An 11,881-nucleotide genomic window follows, 5' to 3' on the forward strand; every position below is an offset into this window, starting at 1 on the left:
ACTTTTTTACATTTGCGATTATTACATTTCACACATATTTGCTTATCTGTCAAATGGAAGAAAAAATAGCCTGAATGAAACATTAAATTCAATATTGTTTATATAGCCACCAAATTGAAACAACAGTTGCCTGAAGGTGTTTGATATTCTAAGGTTAAGACCCTACAATAACATAAAGAAAACAGAGAAAACCCTGCAATCATATGACCTCCTATGAGCAAGCATTTAGGCGACAATGGAAAGAAAAAACTCCCTTTAAACAGGAAGAAACCTGCAGCAGAACCAGGCTCAGGGAGGGAATTATTGTTTTCTGGGAATCTTTTATATTTTATGCTTTTATTCATGCTTTCATTGGTAAGGTATAGGGACTGAAAAATTATTAGCTACAGCAAAACGTTGTTTCACTTAAAACACACTCGTGTTGACAAATGAAGGGCTGAGAGGGCCTGATCCTTCTCATCGGTGCATCAAGACACAGACACCAAAAGACACCGTGTGCATAAATGAGTGACGCCAGCTATTTTGACAGAACTGCACTAATGGATGCCCTGGAAGTGAGAATGGGCTCGAACGACAGCTAATCTATAGTGTATGCAACCAAATATGATCCTGGTCTTAGAGAGCTCTTTCAGCGTTGGCCTGATGATACCAAAAGCTTCCACAGAGAAAACAACCGACCAACATCTGAGGTTTGAGGAAGTCAGGTTCCAGCTGTCGCTCTATAAGCAGATTCTAACCATTTACCATCATCATCATGCTCTTAAATCGATTCCCATGAAGGTAGAGTAATTATGATCTGGCATTTATTTATTTAAACACTTCAAATTTCATGAAGATTTTAGATGTGAAACCTTTAATGAGTCAGTGGTTACACTTGGTAAAAGCATGTTTTAAACCCTGGCTGTATGACTTAAAGGACTCGCACATTGCAGCCAAGGTGAGTGAGTTAGGTGGGAAAACACTTTCTGTCCATGATTATCTCCAACTTTAGAAAAATTGGTAAGTAAAATGGTAAATGGCCTGCATTTGTATAGCGCTTTTCTAGTCCCTAAGGACCCCAAAGCGCTTCACACTACATTCAGTCATCCACGCATTCACACACTGGTGATGGCAGCTACATTGTAGCCACAGCTGCCCTGGGGCGCACTGACAGAGGCGAGACTGCCGGACACTGGCGCCACCGGGCCCTCTGACCACCACCAGTAGGCAAACATGGGGTTAGTATCTTGCCCAAGGATATTTGGAGGCAGGAGGCAGCCGGGGATCGAACCACCGACCTTCTGATTAGTGGCTGACCTGCTCTGCCACCTGAGCTACAGCCACCCGTAAAAGCTAAGAACTTGTAAAAATTCATTCATTCATTCATTAATTTCTTTTCACCTTCACAGAGTGAAGCACAGAGATGCTCGTTACAAGTGCTGAAAAATAGCAGCACAATCAAAGCTGATTGAGATAATTATGCAATAACCATTAGCTGAAGTAATAACTGGTCTCATTATGCTGTTGAGAACTGAAAGAAGGCTGGTGACTGCAATGGGTCAAACCAAATGAGGAAATTACTGCATTTTACTTTTTATATATAAAACCCAGCAAAGTTTAAAATGAAAGGGGAAAAATCCATACCACACTTTTTTCCACTTGTAAAAATTAATAACTTCCTTTTTCCACAGTGTTGCTCATTAGCTTGTGTGATGAATAAAAAGGCTTAACTAAATCTGAATCATTTGCTTTATTAAATTTCGTGTTCAATTTCTCCAAGCCTCGTTAGTTACATACTCTTAACTCCTGAGTGAGTATGAGTGTAGGCAAAGCCCTTTAAGTTTTTATTTTCCTGTGCAGCTTGTGAGCCCCTGAGGATTTTCTCATCTTAAATTCATAGTGATGTTACAGATAGATCACCGAGGGAAATCAATGCAAAGTCCCAGTTAATCACAGAAAACCCCAGCGTTTTGTTTGATCTGAGACTGGATCTGTTTCCTAACTGTGTGCTATACGAGTATGAGTTACAGGGTGTAGGCTACCCCCACCCCACACTGCTCTACTATCTAAAGAAATACATGCCCTGTTCATGATAAAACATAGTGATTAAAACCATATGTGTTAAGGCATTTCTTATGATACAACCATTCTCCAATACACTGCACAAATGCAGAGTTATTCAAGTCCATAGGAAATGTGCCCTTGTGTCCTCAGGGGAGCCAGAGTGAATGGGAAGATTCAGGATCCACTGGGCTGGAGAAGGACTACATCCCACAGGGTCCCGTGGGGAGAAAGACACAGATGCAGCATTGATCCTGCTGAAAAGCACTGAATGGCTGGAAGCTTGAGTAAGTGTCAGGTTTCCCAAACGGAAACACCAAGCTAGGCTGGGAGGAAGATCAGAGCTATGAATGTAAAATTTGCAGATTAGCCTGGAGCATGTGAAATTAGCAGAACTAATGTGTGCTATTTGCCAATATTTTACATATTTTTCTTTCTTTTTTTTACCATGTGGTCCTGTGTCCTGAGGGTTTTGTGCAATAGCAATAATAACAAGCAGGCAATTTTTTTTTCTTTTTTTGAAAAATGTTGGGTAACATTTTTCGATTTTTCACTATTATTTAACAGAACAAAAACAAGAAGATCCATTCTAGCTGTTAGAATTTGATATTTTATACGTAATTGAATTTCAGTGTAAATAAATAACTATTAATTAACTGCTTGTTGATATCAATCAGTTAATTGATTAATTGTCTCAGCACTAAAGACGATTGAGATCTTGTATTTAATTCTACTTGGGCTCTAAAAGTAATCACCATTATGTATCGTGGCATTTTTAGCCAAGATAATCACACCATAAATTGTTTTTATATCAGCACTTACCTTCAGCCATCGCTATAAAGGACAAAAGCCACCGGAAGGCAGATACCGCAAATTGCTATGGACAAAATGAGGAACCTTCACAGTGGTCATCCAGTGGAAACAGTAACCACACATGAGAGGACCCTCTGTGGACAAGACAGGATGCTGCACTGTAGAGGAAACAAAACAATCTCACCCTGCTGCTCTTTGATTTGCGCAGCGTGAAATCACAGCCCTGTTTGTATGAACAGGAGCCGCGGCCACCCATCAGGTAGTCACTGTGGAGAGAGGTCCAAGAGGCCCTCATGAATTAAGGGAACATTCATAACATCTCCAGGGAGGTCTTCTGATTGCCTGCAGCACTACTAATTGATTTAGTGCAAGGTCGCAGCCTGAGTGACGGAGGGCAAAGGGAGGAATTTCCTGTTTCTGCATCTATAATTCAGTGGCTTCCTGTGTATGTCAGAGAGAGTGCTATTGTATGAAAACACATTTAGTAATTCACATATGCTTCATATATATCTATAGATAGAGACACAGTGTCCACCTTTAACTGAATTAGAAGTATATATATATCAGCCTCTTTATGCATTCTCAATCATCCAGGAAAATAAATCTCCAAAAGTTGATTCTGTTCATCTGGACGTCCCAGAAAACGCTACGTCCAGATGAACAGAATCAACTTTTGGAGATATATATATCAGCATTTCTGATGCTGTAAATCTGAGATTACCTGCAGCCCTGTCACCTTCACCTTCGGCCATCATGTACCAAATATTTTATCATTAGATACTATCCACAAGCTGCCCCAGAGGCAGTTTTTGTTCGTCCTGCAATACCTTTTGAATTTCTTATATATGTATTTAGTGGCGACTTCTGTAGAGTACACAAATGTTATCTGTTGAGTTACATGCAGGTGACATACGTTTAAAGTGACATGAAAGAAACAGAGAATGTAACATCACATTTGCAGGCGGATGATGAAATAAACCTTACATATAGGAAAATTACAAGAATTTTAATTTAGATAGATAGCTAGATAGATAGCTAGATAGATAGATAGATAGATAGATAGATAGACGGCTAGATAGATAGCTAGATAGATAGCTAGATAGATAGCTAGATAGATAGCTAGATAGTTAGCTAGATAGATAGATAGATAGATAGATAACTGAACTTGCCATGTATTAACAATAACCACTACTAGTGGTGTATTGTTCTGCAGCGATCATGTGCATCATTGCAGAGCAGATGGATTGCTAACATGGCCTGTTGTTAATATTCGCTTTCGAAGTTTAAATGCATTAACCCTGCTCATCAACAATAGTGGGGGATGTTTTGTTTGTGGGAGCTGGTCTGTTAACTGAAGTTGTGTTGCATGGTGTGCAAGCTGTCCAAGTCAGCAGTCTGCCAACACTCCCCACTGCGCTGTCTCTTTGAAGGTCTGGTGGATTTCCCTCTGGTGTCTCAAGACTCTTCTACTAGCCACACAAACAGAGCGCCAGCTTCATGAGAAAGGCCTTTGTTTTTGTTCTTTTCCTCTACAATGCTCGAGCCGTCCTATTAGATTTGAACAAACACTGCAGTGTTTGAAAAATCTGTGATACAATTCCTTCAGTTAGAAGATGAAGATGGTCCATCATCTGAAACATGGAGCAGGGCTATTTTCATCCGAGGTATTTTAATGGCTAAAAAGTGTCTTCACAAATCCCACAAGCAATTAAGTTTCAACAGAAATTGCCTATATGAACCTAAAACCAATTTCAGGGTGCATATTAGTGTCCTTTTTCAAAAGACAGAAAGCAGCCCTTACTTTAACTTACTGAATATGTCAAACAATTTGAGTTTGAGAGCACCTCGGCTGGATCTACGATGGCCCTTAACTCCCCAGTATCTGAAATAACACCAAGCCGTTTTTGTAACCTGTGGACTAGAGGAGAGAGAAAAAGAAAGGGTGCACTTTATTAGCCCTGGGCTAGAGGTCCATATCAACATGCAGACCTTTCACCAAGAAAAAAGGAAAGAGTGGATCCACGCTGGAGTTCAGAAAGCCTGAAGCAATCTGAGTTTCTCTTACTCAACCACACAGTGTGCCCCACTGGCACCACCCCCACATCCTCCCCTAAAATTGATTCCCCATCACATTTAAGAGAAACATCTGTCACTTCAGGGGCCTTCCTTCCATGTCACACTAAAGAGGTTTATGTTAACAAAATGCTAAATGCCTCCTGAGGAACCACAGCAGAATTACAGTGTAGGGTGTGGGGTTTGTTGGGTGGATCACCTACCACGGAGTTTCAGGCCTTAATCACATTTCCAGCTTGCGCTCTGATCCAACTTTCCATCCTGGTGGATTTTGCACCCTTAAGCTCAATCATGAAACTTTTTGGAATAGTCTGCTTCCAGTAAACACAGGCTTTCAGAGGCATTTCCATCTGGAGAATAAGACATTTACGGCATCTTAGTATAAACAGAAACACCTGATGCAGCAACTGATCTGTGCTTGACTTGTTTGTGCAAGATTGTGATGTGAACACTGAGTCATCTGGGAAACTCTGACTGGTTTGGGGACACCGGTGCACGTTTTGAGCTTTGAACATGCTCTTAGTCGTTTTTCTTTTTTATCCGTTCATTTCATTAACAAACATTAGATGTAATGGAAAACTGGTGCTAGATAAAAACTTATTGTTTGTTCCAGACGTGGCGTTGCTTAGTAATTAGATTATGTCCTGAGGTGATATTGATGCCTAAGAATAACTCCTCCAATAAAAGTCTCCCCCGTCTTGCACAAGGCTTATGATGTGAAATAAATTTGAAAGATATCAAGAATATTTAATGTCAAATCCACCTGAAAAACAAATCCAAAAGTGTAGTTTTGCATACAAAATGCGGTCTGTGTACGTTCTAAAATTACAAATGCAATTATTTGTGAATATAGCACGTGTATGAAGAAAATAGTTGCTGGATTATTTCACCCTGAAATCATAATGAAGGGGCTTCACAAGACCAAGCCTCTTATGGGCTCTTTTATGTGTAATCAATGGAAATTGTGAGGACTTCAAATAACGACCCCCACCCCTGACCCATATGCTGGTCACAGCATGTCCCCGGGCTCAATGGTAATGAAGGAGGGAGGATGGGTGGGCTCACTTTCACTTTTTCAGGCCATTTCATTTGGGAGAGAGTCATTAAATTTATAACTAACGTACTATTTTCTTTAAGTGGAAACATGGAGATCAAGCACCTTAACAGACTCACTTTGACAGGGTTCTGCAGACGTTTTCATCTGAGATGTTTGGAAAGACAAAAGTACAGATGGTCAAAAGAATTTAGGCTCTTAAAAATTATAATTTCACCTATACTGTATACTGTGTGTCCGTTACATATTTACATCAATGGTTTTCACACAGATCTCAGCCTATATAACAATTTGATATTCTGGTGTATCTGCTTGTTGTGAATGCTGCTGTTTATCTCCATCATCTTTGGTAAAACTCAGTGAAACTGGCTGAATAACAGAATTGTCTGATCTCATTCACGTCCAATTTTCTATGAAAGTTTCCCTTGTAATTGGTTCACAAATGTGACCTTTTTCATGATGAACAGTCCATCAACCAGCTGCCCACAGGATGTGAGAGAAGCCCTTGATATTGGGAAGTGTCTTATCTAGACAAGCCATCTTACTACCATGCTTATGGTTCTGACTTGCGAGAATAAGCTGCACATAATTGAATTTTGTTGCTGCTTTTGCATCGCAGACTTTGAAATGCCACAGCCAAAAGAAAGTATTAGCCTCATCCTGCAACGATGTGTTGAATGTCCTACAAGAGATATGAAAATAAGATAAGATGAGATAAAGCTGAATAGCCAGTGTGTTTCAAATGCCTCATTTGCACTACATGAGTCAGACCATGTTTGGGCTCAGTGGGAACGTCTGGCTTGACCTTAGAGAAAGAATGCACCCAGGCGTTCACAGTTGACCTCTTTCACATATAGCACAATGATCTTTCTTTTTTTAATTGTCCAAGTCTTAATCTTGCAGGAACTATAAATATAAAATTCACCTCCTATTAGCCTCAAACCCGGAGAGTAAAAAGAACAAAACAACAATGGTTTGCTGTGCTTGGAAAATTATCCAGAACAAAATATTACATGAAGTCTTCGCACCACTTCATCAACCCTGCAAACACGGCTGAAACAGCAACGTTATCTCTGCATGATGTTAGGAACTGAACTGTAAATGGATGGATATTGTTTCCATGTATAAAGTTTCTGATCCAGAGTGGGAGGTCTGGGGTTTGATCGCCCGTGGAGCGCAGAGTCTTTTGATGTTTTTACTGATTTCATTTGATTCTTATCAATAAACGTCTAATTCCTCAGCACAAACCTTTTTTGAGCTATTTCTCAACCACAACTAGACGTCCATAAAACACCTCCAGGAAACAGTCATTCAACCTCAAACTATGTGCGGTGTAGTTTTCTGTTAGGAAGAAATACAAAAATCTGACACCCACATTAGCAACCCTATAAACAGTGTTGGGGAGTAACAGAATACATGTACCGCCGTTACGTATTTAAAATACAAAATATGAGTAACTGTATTCCGTTACAGTTACCGTTTAAAAAGGTGGTATTTAGAATACAGTTACTTTGTTGAAATAAATGGATTACACGGCGGTACTTCCCTGTTTCATATTGTGGCGGGTCAGGACTGTTTGGGTTTTGTTTGACAGCTACGTTCTGTTGTTCCAGGCAGCGTTACGGTTGCCATGGTTACAGGGTGACGCTCTCTCTCTGCGTGTTTCCTGGGTGAGAGAGGCCTTTTTGTTGTTGTTGTGCTAAGCTAACAGGCAGAATGCTACAGGTATAGCTCTAAAGAATGTAGCATCATGGGCAGTGTAGTCCGTGCTGCAGGGAGAATGGACTGCCATACCCGTTATGTGTCTGTGAGCGAGGGAGGGAGAAAAAGGAAAAGTACGAGCTGTCATCGAGCAGAAACGGGAGCTGGAAGCATGTAAATATAATAATAACCACTGCAGCCAAGAAGAGAGCCTGACGAGCCCAGCTGTAAGTAAGCTATTAAGACTCGACTGTACACCGTGTTCGTGTTTTCCTCTGAAACAATAAGTTCTGTTGGAGCAGCCTTTCAACGCCTCTCTCTGTCTCTGCTAGCAAAGTTGACCCAGACAACAAAGTAAAGCTAGTTTTCAGCTACGAGCCGACACAGAACCCACCGTATTAGCCAGAGGTCCCTTTACTACGGTTCTGAGCCGCGGACCTTCAGTAACAGTAATAAATCACAGCAATAGTACATTCATGTAGTTGTAAACAGCATGATAATATATTAAGTAATCCAAAGTATTCAGAATACGTTACTCTCATCGAGTAACGTAACGTAATACGTTACAGAATACATTTTGGGGCATGTAATCTGTAATCTGTAATGGAATACATTTTAAAAGTAACCTTCCCAACACTGCTTATAAGACTGTAGTGGCAGACACGTACTGCTGCTAGTGTCTGTACTTGACACCATCAAGTTTGGGCACAGTAAACAGAACTAAAATTACCACACAATATATTAACAAATAAATAAAATGACTTATTACAGTTTCTTTGAAATATCTGTTTAAGTCTGTGCTCTGGCCTGCTCTCTTGGGGGTGGGGTGGCTTAGGCTTCTTCATCATGTGGCGGGGACTCTGCCGGGTTTCGGGCGGTTCTCAGAGATCGGGGGTGGCTGGCCTCTAGCAGGGTCAGCTGCCCGCTGCCTCTGCTCTCCTGACACCCCTTCCCTTGGCTGTCAGAGCTCCGTCCGGGGCCTCCCTCTTCCCACGGCTCGGGTGGACACTTGGTTGTCATCAGGATACGTGGCCTCAGATCTTTAGCTCTCTCGGCTGCCGTAGATGGCCGGGGTCTCCTGGGTCTGTCAATGTCTGCCGCTAGCTCTTGGGGGGGGGATGGCATTATTGCAAACTCTCACCCTCATTTTTCAAGTACAGTCTATGCTAAACACTAACACACAGAGAGAGTGAGAGAGAGAAACAAACACAGCAAAACTGCATATTTGTTGGTTCACCTTCCTCTGGTTAGCCCCCCCCCCCCCCCTTCTTTTCTCCCCTGCTTTCTTCTCTTATCTTTCACCATTCTGACCTTTAACCCCTGTCTCCATCAGGATAACATCCACAGGACAATAATATAAATAATAAAATTAAGTAAATAAATAAAACAGAAACATTAACAAGACGAGCCTGCAGATTGTCTACGGTGCTCCTCGTTTGGCACAACAAAGCATTCAGACCAAAAGTCTCCGTGCTCCTGCTGGACTGGACAGGTTAACAAAACAAAACTGTGCAATGTTTAAACTGTTCAGTTTTTATGGTTGTGTTTCTGCATATCTTAACCATGCAGTAAATATGCAGTAAATGTTTAACCCAAACAGTGCGATTGGCCTTTTCACTCAAACAGTAAAAAATAAAATAGACAATATGGGACGTCATAATGCTGAATCCACTGCAGATCTTTACAGTGGATTCACAAAGAACGCTTAAATGAATGAGTTTCAGAAACATTAGCCATGGCTGGTGCTTCACTTGTGTTACTGCAGTCGTATGACCTCACAGTAAAGCTCGTTTCATACTAAAGAGAGAGTCTGCTGATAAAGTGGACTTTCTCTTCACTCTTCTGTCACAACACTGTCTTATTTCCACTGTATGTCTTGCCGTACTGTAACATTTGCGATTCATAAAACCTCCGTTTGGATGATTCATAACTCAATTCTTCATGTTCCAGTCCACAGGCTCAGGCTGCACAGCAAGATTTATACGATGCCGTGGAGTCTTTAACGTTTCTCCCTGAAGATGAATGTGAGGTTACTGGCTCCCCCACACTGTTTCAAAAGTTTCCCAGATGACTACATGGCAGAGGTACTGCTGACAATTTGTACTATTTTGACTTTAACCAAGGAAATGGTTTCAGCTGAACTCAACCACATAAATCTCAAACACTGATCAAATCCAACAGTTCACTCAGCAGCCATGTTTGTGTTGCTAAACTGTGTTTCTCTCGTGTTTATTTTAATGGAGGGTGAGCTAAAGTGCTATAACCTTACTTCAGGTCGGGTGATTTCACATGGAGCAGTCATTCATCAGCCAGGTTGTGGTGCAGCCCTCCAAGGCAGCAATGGGATCCATTGGGTTAACCAATCTGGACAGTGCTAATGTGGGTGGGAGATTGTTTCCATATGAGTTCAAACAGAGTCACTTTGACTGGGTCTAAAAACCAGCTTCGTTTCATAGTTCGACCACTTCAAGCAGGCGATGTGAAACAACTTTCGCACTACCAGTCATAAACAAAACAGTCGACCTTTGACCTCAGCGTATAAATCATGGGCAGGTAGCTAAAAACTTTCACAATGTTAAGGTTTTAACTACCTAACCCGTTACTTTCAAAGCTTTAAGAAACATTAAGAAAAATAATATAAAACTATGACAGCCATAATATAAAAATATTGATTTAAGGAACACAAGTAGCAAAATAAGGCAAGCAGAGAAATTAAATTATAAAACTTAATCAGATGTTTTTACAGAAACAGACTGAGCTAAATAAGAATTAAGATACTTAAACTGCAGCTAATAGAAAAGCAAATAACTCAGTCACAGTCAACACGTTACATCTAAACTTTGGTCAAACTGGAAATCACAGTAAGTGCCATTGGTGTATACCTTTATCTCCAAAACCTGTTAAAATCATTTGAGTTATTCTGGATTCTTTTGTCCAGATTTGTATTTTATGCACCTCTGTGTAAGACTTTAAAGCTGCATGGCCTCTCAGGCTGAGAGAAAAGAAACCTCTGCAGTACAAATGTGGAGCCATTTCAAGTAACACTGAATGTTCCCGACACCTAACATTAACAGTAAAATGCACCATCTATTATCTCTTTAAATAAAGTCAAGTACTCTCCCTCTTGTATCTGCATAATATGGCAAAGGCAGCATAAAGAAATGTGCTTTTATATCTTTGTAGTCTTTAGTTTGAAGGGTTTTTTGTACTTGTCAGAATAAGAGACTCATTCTCTGAATAGTAACAATTGCCTTTCATAAAGCTTTTCCTTTTTTCCTTTCCTCAAACACTTTTGTCACTTCCCACTCCTTCAGTCCTGAAATGAGCCTCTATCTGCCCAACTTCTGTCACAGCACACTCTGTGACCTCTCTGCTTTCTTTACTTGAAACAGCCAGCCTCTGTGGCGTGGAGGCCTACAACTATACGCCTGGCTGCGCGGGACTGACCCTTGCAGCGGGCGGCCACAGCAAAGACGACGTTTCACAGCTACAAAGCGCCTGCAGCGTTTCTGGAATCGCTTCACAGGGCGACAGCTGATGGTGTGGGAGCTTCAACTGGAGGATGCAACCAGAGGTCCGACTTCATACGGTGCTTTGTCCCAGGTGTGCATCGTTTCACAGACATAATGCCTTCTATTATTTTCCATTTCTCTTACGTGCATCCGTAGTGAATAAGCGCTTGATGTAAGTGTAGCAAAGAGCAGATACTGGAGTAAACAGGCTGTTGATGGAGAAATGTCAACCATGTACAATCAACAGAGGAAAGCACAGGAATATAGCCAACTTTACACACTTCAAATAAATTCATTGTTATTTAGATCTTAGATTCTTAGTGCCATATTCATAGTGATGGAGTGACAGGCAGTCAGCAGCAGATTACCATAACTTGACTGCTGGGGTTTGTTTTTACTACTAATTGAAGGATAATTTGAGAACATAATTTGCTATATTTCTCTCACTGTCAAAAAATCCTTTAAAACAATCTCCAAGTGGCAGTAAAAGTGATTGCTGTTATTAGTCTAAGGAGCTGCTGTGGCTCACTGATGTGCTTTCAATAGTTTTTAGACAAGAATAGAACTCTAACCACAGTGAAATGACATAAATGTGGCGTTAGACACAGCGCCGATACTTTGCAGAAGGATCGATTCATCGCTTTTGGACCTTTAATGGAATTTGTGGAGGATAAAAGGGCCCAAAATA

This window comes from Neolamprologus brichardi, chromosome 2 (genome assembly GCF_056152115.1).
Source record: "Neolamprologus brichardi isolate AB-2024 chromosome 2, ASM5615211v1, whole genome shotgun sequence".
NCBI lineage: Eukaryota > Metazoa > Chordata > Actinopteri > Cichliformes > Cichlidae > Neolamprologus > Neolamprologus brichardi.